This window comes from Ambystoma mexicanum, chromosome 3q (genome assembly GCF_040938575.1).
Source record: "Ambystoma mexicanum isolate Mex_15411 chromosome 3q, UKY_AmexF1_1, whole genome shotgun sequence".
Classification (NCBI taxonomy): Eukaryota; Metazoa; Chordata; class Amphibia; order Caudata; family Ambystomatidae; genus Ambystoma; species Ambystoma mexicanum.
In genome coordinates this window covers 1,187,607,804-1,187,622,810 of record NC_090926.1, presented here as the reverse complement: position 1 = coordinate 1,187,622,810, position 15,007 = coordinate 1,187,607,804, and positions in this window count along the sequence as shown.

The following is a 15,007-nucleotide window of genomic DNA, read 5'->3' as shown; positions in this document are numbered from 1 at the left end:
AAATGCTGCCAGCTGGCACAAATTGATGTTAGGCTTTCAACCAGCCACTGTCCCCAGACCGACGGTCAAACTGAGAGAACCAACCAGACTTTTGAGCAATACCTACGTTTTATGCTACATCAATCTGAGGAGGATTGGAAAGACATTCTTTGGATCGCCGAGTATGCATACAATAATTCTGTACACTCAGGAACTAAACAAAGCCCTTTTTTTTACCATATATGGTCACCATTCTCGAACCTCAGACTTAGATTCTCCCCCTTATAGCAATGTCTTCCCAAGGTCTTGTCGGTAACAAAGGTTGAAGTAGGAGACCCGCCGGCTTCTTATTATCATGTTTATTTTGATTGCAGACTGCACAGGCTTGGATATACAGCTGAACATCAGTCTTCATTCTTGGCCACCAGAATTGTCTCTGTATCAGACGGAGGGTATTGGTGAAGCCGCGATGTCCTGAGTGAAGGGTATCGTGGCCGAGATTTATGATCCTTTGTTGTAGTTTCTGTGTGGGGATGACCAGGCTGTTATCCTTAAACAGATACCCGTCCTTAGTGATTCTTTCCTGTAAATTCCTTCCAGAAGTCAGAGGACTGGGTTTGTATCTGAACATCTTCCAGGAGGCTGATTGCTTGGGCTACAAAAATTGTGTTGGGAAACATCTTTGGGAAGGACCGACCTTCAAGAGTTTCGTAGTCGGGACGCCGGGATAAGGCGTCAGCAATTATGTTTTGTGTTCCAGGGACATGGTGGATCTGGAACTGATACTGGGCAAAGAAGAAGGCCCAGCAAGAATGACGGCTGCTTCTACATTCCAGTGATTGTAAAACTTGAAGATTCCGATGGTCCGTACGGACTTGTACAGGATGTTTTGCTCCTAGAAGTAGATGACGCCACTCTGTGAAGGCTTGACGGATGGCTAACAATTTTCTTTCCAAAACGGAATAGTGGGTTTCGCTGGGAGTTAGAGTTTGTGAAAGGTAAGCGATGGGATGTTCTAATTTATCCTCGAATCCCTGCTTTAGAACAGCTCCAATGGCGTAGTTAGAGGCATCCGTTTCCTCTAGGAATGGTCGATTGATGTCAGGTTGAGCCAGGATGGGGGCATGTGTAAAATCTGTCTTTAACCGTTGGAATGCCTCCTCTTGGGATTTGGTCCAGCGAAAAGGAGTATCTTTCTTCAACAATGTAATGATCAGTTTGACTATCTTGGAAAAGGAGGGTATGAATTTCCGGTAGAAATTGGCAAGCCCCAGGAAGGACTGGATCTGCTTCACAGTAGTCGGAACAGGCCAGGATAGTAGAGCCTTTACCTTTGATTGGTCCATTCCGATTCCTTCTGGGCTAAGGAACAGGCAAACACCTTACCACCTCACAGATCGTACGGTTGTCAAATCGATCTCATACCCGGTGCCCAACCCCCTTGTAGCAGGATCTATGCCCTTACGGAACCTGAGAACCTTCACCTACGACAAGACCAGTACTTTGCCAATGGCTTTAATCACCCATCCAAGTCCCCTGCATCTTCAGCTTTGTTCTTCGTGCCCAAAAAGGAAGGTGACCTCAGAACGTGCATAGACTACTGTGGATTGAACCAGATAACTGTTAAGAACTGATACCCATTGCCTCTGATCCCTGAACTACTAGACCAAGTGAAGGACGCTTGTATATACACTAAATTAGATCTCCGGGGGGCATACCATCTTGTACGTGTAAAAGAAGGCATTGAATGGAAGACTGCTTTCCGCACTAAGTATGGGTTATTTGAATACCAGGTGATGCCTTTCGGGTTGTGCAATGCAGCAGCAGCCTTCCAATACTTCATGAACAATGTCCTTCGTGAACTCATTGACATTTGTGTTGTCGTATATATCGATGATATTCTAGTATACTCCTCTTCAGAATCTGACTATGTGAAGCACATCCGAGCAGTCCTTGAAAAATTGCGCCAGCACTAACTATATGCAAAACTGGAAAAATGCGTTTTTCATGCCACAGAAGTTGAATGCCTTGGGTTTATCCTGACCCCAAAGGAAGTCCGAATGGACTCACAAAAGGTGGACGAAATCCTTAAGTGGCCATCACCAAGTTCAGTTAAAGGAGCACAAAGCATGCTCGGCTTTGCCAACTTCTACCGCAGATTCATCCCAGATTTTTCACATGTTGTACATCCCATCACAGAACTCTTGCGAAAAAATAAACGCTTTATGTGGACTGAAGAAGCTGAAAATGCCTTCCAAGAGCTGAAAGCGAAATTCACGTCTGCACCTGTATTAAAGCACCCGCGCCCTGAACTTCCATACATAGTGGAAACCGATGCAACCAGTCTAGTCATGGGAGCTGTCCTGTCTCAAAAGGACCCTGAAACTGGCCAGCTTCATGCAGTAGCATTTGGGTCCAGAAAGTTCTCGGCACCCAAGTTAAACTATGTAGTTACCGACAAGGAGTTATTAGCCATTAAATCCGCCTTCAAGGCTTGGCGGCACTAGCTTCTCGGTGACAGGCATACCATTTCTGTGAGCACCGATCACCGGAACTTACAGTATTTATAGACAGCCAAGGCCCAATCATCACGTAAAATCAGATGGGCATTGTTCTTTGCCGAGTTCGATTTCGTAATAACCTATCGACCAGGTTGTAAGAATGGTAAAGCAGACGCCTTATCCCGAATAGGGATGGGAGAGGCAGAAGTGAACCCAGAACCAGTACCTATAATTTCCGAACAAAGAATTATTGGCATGACTATTCTACAGACACTAGAGGACATTCAGGTAAAGATCCAGCAACTCGTTGATGCTACAGCCCTGCAGGACTGGGTAAAAAAAAGCCCGGACTACTCTGTCACCAATGATCTGCCTTATTACCAAGGGCGGCTATTTCTGCCACACAAGGAACTACAAGAGCTAGTCATTTACCATTATCATGATACCCTAATGGAGGGGCAACCAGGTATTGCAAAAACTGAAGCTAAAATTAAAAGACAATTCTGGTGGCCCACCTGGCGAAAGGATATTAAATCATTTGTGATGTCTTGTGGCATTTGCGCCCAAAACAAAATTCAAAAGAAAAAACAAGCTGGACTCTTACAACCTTTAGACATTCCACCTACACCATGGCACACCTTATCGTTAGACTTTATTACTGATCTACCCCCACGCAATGGATTTAACACCATTCTAGTTATTGTGGATCTTTTTTCCAAGATGGCCCACTTTATCCCTTTAAAGGGATTACCTTCAGCTTCAATCCTGGCCAGGGAGTTCCTCGAAAACATTGTTCGCATACACAGATTTCCGTTCATATTGGTCTCTGACCAGGGCAGTCAATTCATTTCACATTTTTGGAAAAAATGCTGTCAATTGGCGCAAATCGATGTGAGGTTATCGACCAGTCACCACCCCCAGACCGATGGTCAAACGGAGAGGACCAGCCAGACTCTCGAACAATACCTGCGTTGTATGTTACATCAGACTGAGAGTAATTGGAAAGACATTCTTTGTATCGCCGAATATGCATACAATAATTTAGTACACTCTGGAACTGGACAAAGCCCCTTTTATACCTTATATGGGCACCATCCTCAAACCTCAGACCTTGACTCACCCCAACACTTAGAAATGCCTGCAGTGGACCATCTGCACACTACGATTACACAAGCCTTTAAGGAAGCAACTACACATTTAAAACAAGCGAAAGAAAGAAAAATACAAGAAAGATGCTGATCGGCATAGAAGTGATACTCCACATTCCAGATAGGGGACCAAGTATGGCTAGCCACAAAACATATACCTCTAAAGGGAACACGGACCTCTAACCCCAGATATTTGGGACCTTACTCTATTAAGGCCATTATCAACCCGGTGGCTGTCAAGTTGGACTTACCTGCTAATATGCAAATTCACCCCGTCTTTCATGTGTCACTTTTGAAGCCAGTGCAACCAGGGACAAGACTAACCAAGCCACCAGACCCTATTCTTGTAGACGGAGAACCCAATTTGAAGTTAAGAACATCCTCCAAGCTGATAAAGTCAAAACTTTTTTATTTAATCGACTGGAAAGGTTACGGACCACACGAAAGGTCATGGGGACCAAGTGACCATGTTCATGGACCCCGATTGGTGAAAAAATTGCACCGAAATTTCCCAGACAAACCGAAACCACAGGGAAGAACGACTTTAGGAGGGGCCTTGGGGGGGAGTACTGTCATGATGCCTACCACCGGGGACCCAGACCACTTCCAGCAACGCCGGAAGCAGGCATCAAGTTATCCTAAGTAAGCCCAACAACCCCTGCTAGGGGCTATTTGGGTCCAGTCCTGGCGCCTATGGCGCCAGGCTCATATGGAGAGTCAGTCCTGGCACCATAGGTGCCAGGCTCATAGATTAAATCTTATCTGATGCAGACCATGCCGCAAACTTACCTGATGCAGACCATGCTGCAAGAGCTCCAAGCCAAAAGAGGCTTGGAAGACACTACTTTACTTAGGGACTATTTTTTACTCGGGAGGGGCTGGGGAGGAATACTTACCTGGGACTACTTTGTAGGCTATTTAAACCACGCCCAAAGAGCAGCACACGCTTCCGGTATTCTGCATCCAGCAGCGTAACGCTCACCAGGCCTGCAAGTCTGCATCCAGCCTTCTGCCACGCCCGCCTTGAGTTTGGAGCGCCTAGAAAAAGGGAGAAAGAAGGAGAAAAGGTTAGAAAAAGAGCAATACCTTTAATCCTTACATGAATTCCCGATCCATCGCGCCTTCGAGCTGGAAGAAAGAAGTTATTTTATGCGCGTCGCCTAGCCTGCTGCAGCGCCGTGCTGAACTCACCGGCCTTCGCAGCATCTTCACATTCCAGGGCATCCTCCTGCATGTTCCCCCCGCACTCCGACACCTAAGGAGAAGACAAGAACAGCAAAGTGAGCCAAGGGAATACACAGAGGAATATTAGTTACCCCCCATAGACATACCTGATTTTACCTCTGGGGGTACTATTCCTCTTCACGGGTCGGCACAGCTTCCACTGCATCTTCGCTGAACCCCAGCCCCTAAGGGGAAACAAAAGGACAGCAAGGTGAAACAAAGGGACTAACAAGGGGAGAAAGCAACAGGATACATATTGACATTATTTTATCGAACTGTGTTGGAAAACACAAATCCTTACCAGAATACTACCAGTTGCCACGAGGAACTCTTCATTAGGGTCAAGCTGCAACCTGCAAGGAATCGGACAAGAGTGAAAGTCAGGCATTTGAACTCTTACGAACTTTATACTTACGGCGTCTTGCCGGGAATCTCTGATTCAATATTGTTCTGGAACTCACTAATTCCTTCGAGCCAGTGAAGCAACTGGTTATCCACGCACCCCTGCGCTCAATGCAGGATGGAGGGCTCATCTTTTCAAACCATCAGAAGAATATTCCTACGGGCCAAGCAAACAAAGCTAGGTGGGCCAGTCCAGTCCATCATCTCGGCCCTACGCGTCACATTGGTGGAGACCGCAGCTGTCCAGTTCCGATCGACGCCTCTGTGGGAGCCAGGTGAGCGTAACATATTCAGTTAAATGAGGGGAAGGAATCTGTTCTTGCCCGAGTGTGCGTGAACAACGGTAAGAGCTTCATCAGCGAAACCATGTTCCGAAAACTCCCTAAAGATCCAGCCAGTCCCACATTTAAATTGATCGATAAATGGGAAATGGACCTGGAAACTACCAATTCCAAACATCTCCTGCCTAGCCGGTGTATGCTGAAAATTTCTATAGGCAACAAATGCATATTACATAATTGTTAGGTCATGCGAGATGTCCCTGCTGCATTCTATTTAGACAGTGACATTCTCAATCACTTTGCCATTAATTTGGACATGATAAATTACAAAGCCTGGTCCCGATTAGGGAGTATTCCCATGGACTTTAATGATTCAGAAAAAGTATTTCGGTCAGCCCAATTGCTGTCGTATGCATTTGAAGTTCAAATTGGAGATGAAATCACCATCCCAGGATGGACACGACTATTCCCACTTGAATTCAAAATTAAAAGTGGACCGAAACTGCAAAATCCTGACGCATATGTTCATCTCAATGCCCATCTCCAACAGCAGGGGTTAGGGTTAAACCCAACACCATTAGTCAATGTAGACCACAACACCATTCCAATATTGATGGATAACAGTGACCTTAGGAGTATCACTCTGGGCGCAGGCACCATTATTGGAATGGCAGTTGATGACCGACATTTTTCCATAGATTTAGGTAATAAACTGATAGGACCAATCCCCAATGACTGTTTTGACAGTGAAAGCAACAATGACTTAACACCAGACAGGATCTTCACCTGGCAAGGGGGGAATTTTCTGGTGTACTCTTCCTGTCCTTATGGTGAGGAAGAGGTGACCTGTGACATCAGGAGGGATGATGTGATCTTCCAGGTCCACAAGGACAGCCTTCCCTGCCTGAAACCTTACGTCCAGGTCAATACTTTAACCAGGGACCTCTCCACCCAGCTGGAAGAGTCCGCTGAAATAGCTAAACTAGAAGTCTTTTCGGGCTTCAGGCAAATGGTTGAAGAGAGAGTCAACCTAGCTGATTCCTTTGAGACTCTGGAGTAAAAGCAAAAGTTGAAACAAGTTTTCTTAGATTTGCAAGATCTCTTTGCTGTGGACTCATATGACTGTGCACCGAAATCCATACAACGACAATTCCCACGGACCCTGGCATGACTCCAGTGTTTGTGAAGCAGTACCTATTTCCTCTCGCATCCATGGAGTCCCTGACAGAAATTATCAAAATCCTTGAGTTCTGTGGGATAATTCATCCACTCCCCAGCAACTTTAATAATCAGGTGCTATGGATTTTAAAACCGAACGGCCAGTGGAGACTGTGCTGATCTGAAGGAGCTGAACAAATGGGTCCACATGTCCAGATGGCCTCCCCCTACATTGATTAGGAGCTGGCCCAGATCCAGGGGTCAAAGGGATACACTGCCATTGACCTGACCAATAGGTACTGGACCGTACCTGTCAGTAGGGACGACCAATACAAATTGACCTTTACCTTTGGGGGGCAGTAGTCCACATGGACTCAGACTCCCTTCGGATACATCAACTCCGGCAATGAATTTAAAATCTTCTTGCACAAGGCCATGCCCGACTTGGGTGAAAGGAGTAACCTGGCCTATGTAGATGATAACCTGTTCAAAAGCTCAACTGTGGTGGAACATATAGCAGAAATCTGTTATGTTCTGACACAGTTGAGGGTTGCCGGAGCAAAACTATCCTTCCAAAAGACACATTGGTGCAGGACCAGTGTCACCTTCTAGGGCATGAGACAACTCCTGAGGGTCCCTGTCCCCAGGAAAAGAAAGTGAAAGCACTCTTGAAACTAAAAGACCCCATAACTCTGTATGAGCTAAGAAGCCTCTTTGGACTGACTAATTACAGTAGAAAGTTCATTGAGGATTACGTAGAGATCACAAAACCTCTGATCCATCTGTTGAAGGGGGGGTCAAGTGGGTGTGGTGTCCAGAACAAGCCGAGGCAGTAAAGCAACTCAAAAGAAGCCTCTCACAAGTGCGTTGTCTAGCTTACCCTGTCAAAAACAAGGAGTTCTTCTTGGAGACAGGGTTCTCTAATACATGCTTGACAGCTGTATTATTTTAAAACATGACAAGGTCAATAAAGTCATCTCCTATGCAAGCAAGAATTTATATTCTGTGGAGGAAAAATTCAACGATTGTGAGAAGGCACTCCTGGCAACGGTGTGGGCATTGAAAAATTACATCCCGTTCCTCCAGGGGGAACACATCATAGTGGAGACTCCACACCAGCCTCTGCAATATCTTCAAAGTGACAGAATTGGGGCCGGAAATGTGAGTCATTCCAGAATTACTTCCAGGATTCTCTCAATGCAAGGCTTTCCTGTGGAGGTCAGATATGGGCAATACAAGAAGAGTCCCCTCGCGCAAGGTCTGGCTGAGTTGCATGATTGTGCCAGAGAAAACTGTCTCGAGAATGAGAGTCTTAAAACCCAGGACACCATGGAGGTGTACCTGAATTCCCCACACAAAGTCTATGAAGAAAAGTGCGAGGGAATGCCCACTGTTTATGTGGGCGGGTGCTCCTACCATGTTGACAACAACGGGGAAAAGGAACTGGTGGCTAGCATTGAGATTGCCTGGGTGATTGCCAGAACCCTCCACTGGGTACAAAATCGGTCCCCGTAGTAGTCAGGTGGGAGAGCTGATGGCAGTTTCTCGAGCCATCCTCACTGCCATCCAACACCAACTCCACGAACTGCTCATAATCACTGATTCAGATTATGCCCGGATCCGGTCCGTGGAGTACCTGGTAAATTGGAAAAACAGAGGCATGCTATGTGCTAACAACAAACCACTCAAGCATGGAAAGCTAATACAAAATATTGATGATCTGGTCACCTCTAGTGAGATGACCATCTACTGGAAAAAGATCAAGGGTCATTCCAGAATGGAGGGACCTATCAGTATGGGCTGGCGGACTAACCGATTTATCAGATTGTTCAATAAAATCTTCCTCATCAGTAGGACACCGGTCGTACTCCCGTTCCCTTTCCTCCTCACCTGAGCTTGAATTAAACTTCTTTCTTCTGGCGTGGAGAGTGGGAAGACTCTTCTTCTGTATAAGGTAAGGTCGGCCTCGAAAGGAAGCCACCGCGGCTCCGATAACAGGAGGCACGGTGACCCCCCTCCGCGACGGACTAACAACGGAGTGAGGGGAAAAGCCTGAATAGCATAAAAACCCCTCTGGATTACTTGAGCAGGCCGGAACCAGATAACAGGGAAATTCGGGGAGCACAATCCGAAAATATATCCAACGGTAGAGAGAGGGTACACGAGGGACCAGCTGAATGAGAGAAAGGAGCCGAGATAGAGACAGCCAGGAAAAGGAGAGAAATCGGATACCAACTGGGAAGAGAAACACTGGTAAAGCTGGAAGAGAAGGAGCACAAGGGAAAGAGCAACTAGGGCCAGGGAGCCCCAACACAGCAAGGGCGGAGCACCGCCAAGGAGAAAACAATAAGGGAGTGAGAGCAACAGAGGGAAATCCGAAGTTGCAACGCGCCGAACTGCCTAGCGTGTGGAAGTAAATACGCATAGGCAGCGGCCATGTTGAAAAAGACTAGACCGATAATACTGTCAAGGAGAAAACGTGGCGGCTCAAATCAATGGCGGCCTCGCTTCCACCTCTCCCACAGACGCCAGTGCCCAGCGGTCGTGACAGTATGCCCCCTTCTAGGGCGATACCCCCCGGGTTTGCCGGGATGTAGGTTGTGGAACCGGTGTAGCAAACGGGGTGCGTTAACATAAGATCAGGGTTCCCAGGAATCCTCGGACGAAGGGAAGCCCTTCCAGTGTATAAGATATTCCAGGCGTCCCTTATGGTAACGGGAATCCCTGATGTGGGAGACTTCGTATACTTCAGAGTTAGGGTCGGGCGGAATGTGAAGTCTGGGAACTCTCTGCCTTCTCTCATCAGCCACATAAGAGCGGAGCTGTGAAGAATGAAAAGTCGGATGAACACGGCTGAGTGACTTAGGTAACTTGAGGCGGTAAGCCACTGGGTTGATCTTGGTCAGGATAGTAAAAGGTCCAATATACCGGGGGGACAACTTGGAAGGTCTGACCCATCGGGGTAGAAACTTAGTAGACAGCATAACCTTCGTACCTTTCTCCCACATCGGTACCTGTCTCCGGTGGCGATCTGCTTGGTCTTTGAATTGAATGCTTGCCTCTTTAAGACTCTGTTTGGCAGATAAGTGAGCTTCTCTCAGCTGCGCCAAACTCGACTCAATCGACGGGATAGGAGTTTCCTTCCAGAAAGTGGGTATAATAGATCTGGGGTTATATCCATAAGTACAATAAAAAGGGCTCATACCTAAAGAAGCATGCATAGAATTGTTGTACGAGAACTCGGCAGTAGGGAGAAGAGAAACCCAATTGTCTTGAGACTGGTTTACGAAACAAATCAGATATTGTTCAAGGGTTCCGTTTAACCTCTCAGTTTGGCCATTAGTCTGAGGATGGAATCCAGAAGAAAGAGCCCTCTCAATACCCAACAGTTTGCATAAAGCTGACCAAAACTTAGAGGTTACTGGCTGCCACGATCGGATACAATCTTTTGCGGGAGTCCATGCAATCTGAATATGTCTTTAAGAAAGACTTCAGCAGTGAGTGAAGCAGAAGGTATGCCAGACAGTGGGGAGAAATTCACCAGTTTGGAATAGGTATCGACAGTTACCATAATGCATGTACACCCTTGGGACTTAGGTAAGTCGACGATGAAGTCCGTAGAAATGTTAACCCAAGGACCTGGAGGGATCGGGCTGGATTGAAGTAACCCCAACGATTTCTGGGCGGAATACTTGTTACGTAAACAAGTCAAACATCTTTGAATATAAGCCTGAGTGTCTGCTCGCATCTTGGGCCAAAAGAAGGTTCTTTGGAGCAGTTCAAGAGTACCACGCAGGCCGCGATGACCCGCAATCTTAGAGTCGTGACACCACTTAAGAGCTCGTACTTGAAGGTCATGTGTGGGTAGGATTAGTCTTCCTTGGTTGAAATACAGTCCATCCTTTTCCTCGACAGGTAAATCTTTTAGAGTGGGAGTGGGACCTACTAAAGGAGTATAAGCCCCCTTAACCTCTTCCAGAAAAGACGATACCACCAGAACGATCTTAGTACGGGGAAACATGAGTTCTTTCTGATCTGACTGGTGTACTTCGTTTCTTCGAGACAACGCGTCAGCAACTTGGTTTTGAGAGCCTGGAATATACGTGATGGTGAAATGAAACTGAGCAAAGAAGTGTGCCCATCTGGCTTGTCGGGTGTTATAGCATTCCTGTTGCCTCAAAATGTGCAGGTTTTTATGATCAGTACGTATCTGAAACGGGTGCTTACTTCCTTGAAGTAAATGTCTCCATTCCAGACAAGCCAATTTCATAGCCAGTAGCTCTTTCTCGATGACTGAGTAGTTTTGCTGACTGGTTGTTAAGGTCTTGGAAAAATAGGCTATCGGATGTTCCATGCCGTGGTAGATTTGGAGAAGAACGGCACCTACTGCAGCAGCAGAAGCGTCGGTCTCCATAATGAAAGGTTTCAATTGATCTGGTTGCCGAAGAATGGGAGCCGTGCAGAATTTTCCTTTGAGACTGGTAAAGCTGTCTTCAGCTGCTTCATTCCAAAGAAAAGGTTTAGAGGATTTCTTAAGTAGAGAAGTGATGGGCAAGATAAGTCTTGAAAACCCCGGAACAAATTTCCGATAAAAGTTTGCCAGACCTAAAAACCTCTGGATGTCCTTTACAGAGGAAGGAGATGGCCATGAAAGAATGGCTTCCACCTTCTCGGGATCCATGGTTATACCTTTTTCAGAGAGAATAAACCCTAAATAGGGTATGGATGATTTAGCGAAAGCACATTTCTCTGGTTTGACCAATAGATGATATATACGGAGTTGGTGTAACACCTTCAATACCTGGGAAAAATGCTCTTCTTTCTTCCGGGAAAATATCAAGATGTCATCAAGGTATACTACTGTGTTGATCCCTAATAGATCGGAAAATATGCGATCCATAAACCTCTGGAAAATAGAGGGAGCATTTACCAGTCCAAATGGCATCACTCGGTACTCAAAAAGCCCATATGGAGTGCGGAAAGCAGTCTTCCATTCATCACCGGATCTAACCCGAAGCAAGTGGTATGCATTTCGAAGATCGAGCTTAGTAAACAATAACGATCCCTGCACGGCTTCAAATATCTCCGAGATTATGGGCATGGGATATCTGTCTTTGATCGTGACTTGATTTAGACCTCTGTAATCTATACAAGGTCTCAACTCCTTTGTGTGTCTCTTAGGTATAAAGAATAACAAAGCACCTGCTGGGGATCTTGATGGTCGGATCAATCCGTTAGCAAGATTGTCATCCAGGTAGCGCCGGAGAACTGCCTTTTCAGCCAAGGATAGGGGGTACATTCTACCAAAAGGAACCAAGGCCTGAGGTATGAGGTCTATATTACAATCCTCCGGCCGATGAGGGGGGAGTACCGAAGGTTGTTGTTCCTTAAAGATGTCAGCAAATTCCTCGAATATCCTGGGTAAATTGTGGATGGAGTTATTCTCAGTAGCACATATAGTCTTTACCTTTTCAAACATAGGTTCCGGCAAACACCTTTCTTTACAAAAAGAAGAGTGAAAGCTCAGCAGGTTGTCTGTCCAATTTATTGTTGGGTTGTGTCTGCGGAGCCAACCGATTCCCAATATCACAGGAAAATGGGCGGCCCTAATGATATTGAACTTAAGGAACTCGGAATGTAGTTGAACAGATACCTGGACTTCCTCAGTGGTGTGGGTTATGGGCCCGGAGCATAAAGGAGTACCATCCACCCCTTCTACCTTCTGGTCTTCCTTCTTTGGTAATCGGAGAAGACCCACCTTGTCCGCCGACACAGTGTCTAGAAAATTACCGGCAGCTCCACAGTCAAGCAGGGCTTGTGTCTCTATCTGTTGTCCTCTGAACTGGAGCTGAACGGCAACTACCATCAATCGATGGTCTTCGGAGGTTTTGGCAGAGGTTACAGAAAGTGTAGCATAGGAACCAGCTGACGCCCCTCGATAATCTGTTCCACCGACTACCGAGGGCGTTCGTTTCCCGGCCTCCTTGGGGGTACGTCAGGACAATCCCTCAAAAGGTGTCTTGTCGAACCACAATAAAGACACAGATTGGCTTTTCGCCTTCTCTTCTTTTCTTCCGCTGTCAAAGGGGCTCGGGTGGTACCAATCTGCATTGGTTTGTCTCTGGAAGGTGGACGAGTAACAGGTGAGGAGGTCGACGTGTGGGCTTCAAGGGAAAATCCGGGAGGACGAGTCTTCTTCTTCTCGTTCTTTCTTTCGGTCATGCGATAATCAATCCTAATTATCGCCTTGATGAGATCGGAGAAAGAGTCTGGACGGGGAATTCTGGCTAGTTCGTCCTTTAAGTCCACCCGCAAACCCCTCCAGAATATGGTATACTGTGCTTCTTCTTGCCAACCAGCCTCCGCTGCTATTCGTTTGAAAGCGGACAGATAGGAAAGCAAGTCTGAATTTCCTTGACACACGTCAAGTAGGTCTTCACTGGCTAAAAAGGCTGTTTCCGTATGAAGGAAAGTCTGTTTGAGAAGGTCTTTGAAAGCCGTATAATCTTGTAGTACTGGGTCAGATCGAGATACCAACGGAGTGGCCCATGCTAAGGCATTACCCGTCATATGGGTTATCATGAACCCTACCTTGGTATGGTCTGTGGAAAAGGTGCCTCTTCGGAAAGCAAAGTGAATATCACAAGCATCAAGGAATTCCTTTACTTTCCTCTCGGTGCCATCAAATTTGCCTGATACCAAGGGTAGGGGTGGAAGATCGGCAGTAAGCTGTTCTCGAGCAGCAACCCTTAGTTGAAGGGCGGCATTGTCTGCCTTTAAAGTCTGAACCACCTGACTCAAACCTTGTACAGCAGCGACGAGTTCCTGGAGTTGTTGTGGGGTTGCCATCTCGATATTTTGGCGTTGCAATCTATCAGTATGGGCTGGCGGACTAACCGATTTATCAGATTGTTCAATAAAGTCTTCCTCATCAGTAGGACACCGGTCGTACTCCCGTTCCCTTTCCTCCTCACCTGAGCTTGAATTAAACTTCTTTCTTCTGGCGTGGAGAGTGGGAAGACTCTTCTTCTGTAGAAGGTAAGGTCGGCCTCGAAAGGAAGCCACCGCGGCTCCGATAACAGGAGGCACGGTGACCCCCCTCCGCGACGGACTAACAACGGAGTGAGGGGAAAAGCCCGAATGGCATAAAAACCCCTCTGGAGTACTTGAGCAGGCCGGAACCAGATAACAGGGAAATTCGGGGAGCACAATCCGAAAATATATCCAACGGTAGAGAGAGGGTACACGAGGGACCAGCTGAATGAGAGAAAGGAGCCGAGATAGAGACAGCCAGGAAAAGGAGAGAAATCGGATACCAACTGGGAAGAGAAACACTGGTAAAGCTGGAAGAGAAAGAGCACAAGGGAAAGAGCAACTAGGGCCAGGGAGCCCCAACACAGCAAGGGCGGAGCACCGCCAAGGAGAAAACAATAAGGGAGCGAGAGCAACAGAGGGAAATCCGAAGTTGCAACGCGCCGAACTGCCTAGCGTGTGGAAGTAAATACGCATAGGCAGCGGCCATGTTGAAAAAGACTAGACCGATAATACTGTCAAGGAGAAAACGTGGCGGCACAAATCAATGGCGGCCTCGCTTCCACCTCTCCCACAGCCGCCAGTGCCCAGCGGTCGTGACAGGACCAGACAAAACTGGAAATTACCTAGCTGATCATCTGGCCAAAACCAGAGCCATCCAAGGGGATCTCTTTGAGATGGAGTCCCTGTTGGAGGAAATCCAGGTCACTGCTATCACTAAGTCAAAGACAAATGCTCACAATGAACTCTAAACTGTCCAGTGGAGTAAGGATACCCCAGATGCTGATTTGATCATGGCTCAAAAAGGGGATCCAATCATTGGTAAGTTTATCAACACATTGAGTACCCTGAGAACTTTCCCCTGACGGATACTGATTACCTTGGGAAAGAGGACCTCAGAGTGTTGATGAAATGTCCAAAAATGTTCCAAATCCAAGACGGTTTGTTGGTGAGGAGATCAATATCTGGCTGCGACCAGTGGGTGGTTCTACCTCATTCCGAAGCCTGATGCTAAGTCATGCCCATGATGCTGCCACAGCCGGTCATTGGGGGTTTCATACCACATTACAAATCTTGCAAGAGGTTGCATACTGCCCACACATGGTGCAGGACCTCAACCAATACTTGAAGGGGTGTCTTGTGTGTACACAATTTCAGCCAACATCACTCACACACCAAGCTCCCTTCCAAAAGAGGGGGATGACACGGCCTTGGTTAGATTTACAAGTAGTTTTAATTGGGCCTGTGATTCGCTCCTCTAGGGCGATCAAGTACGTGTTAA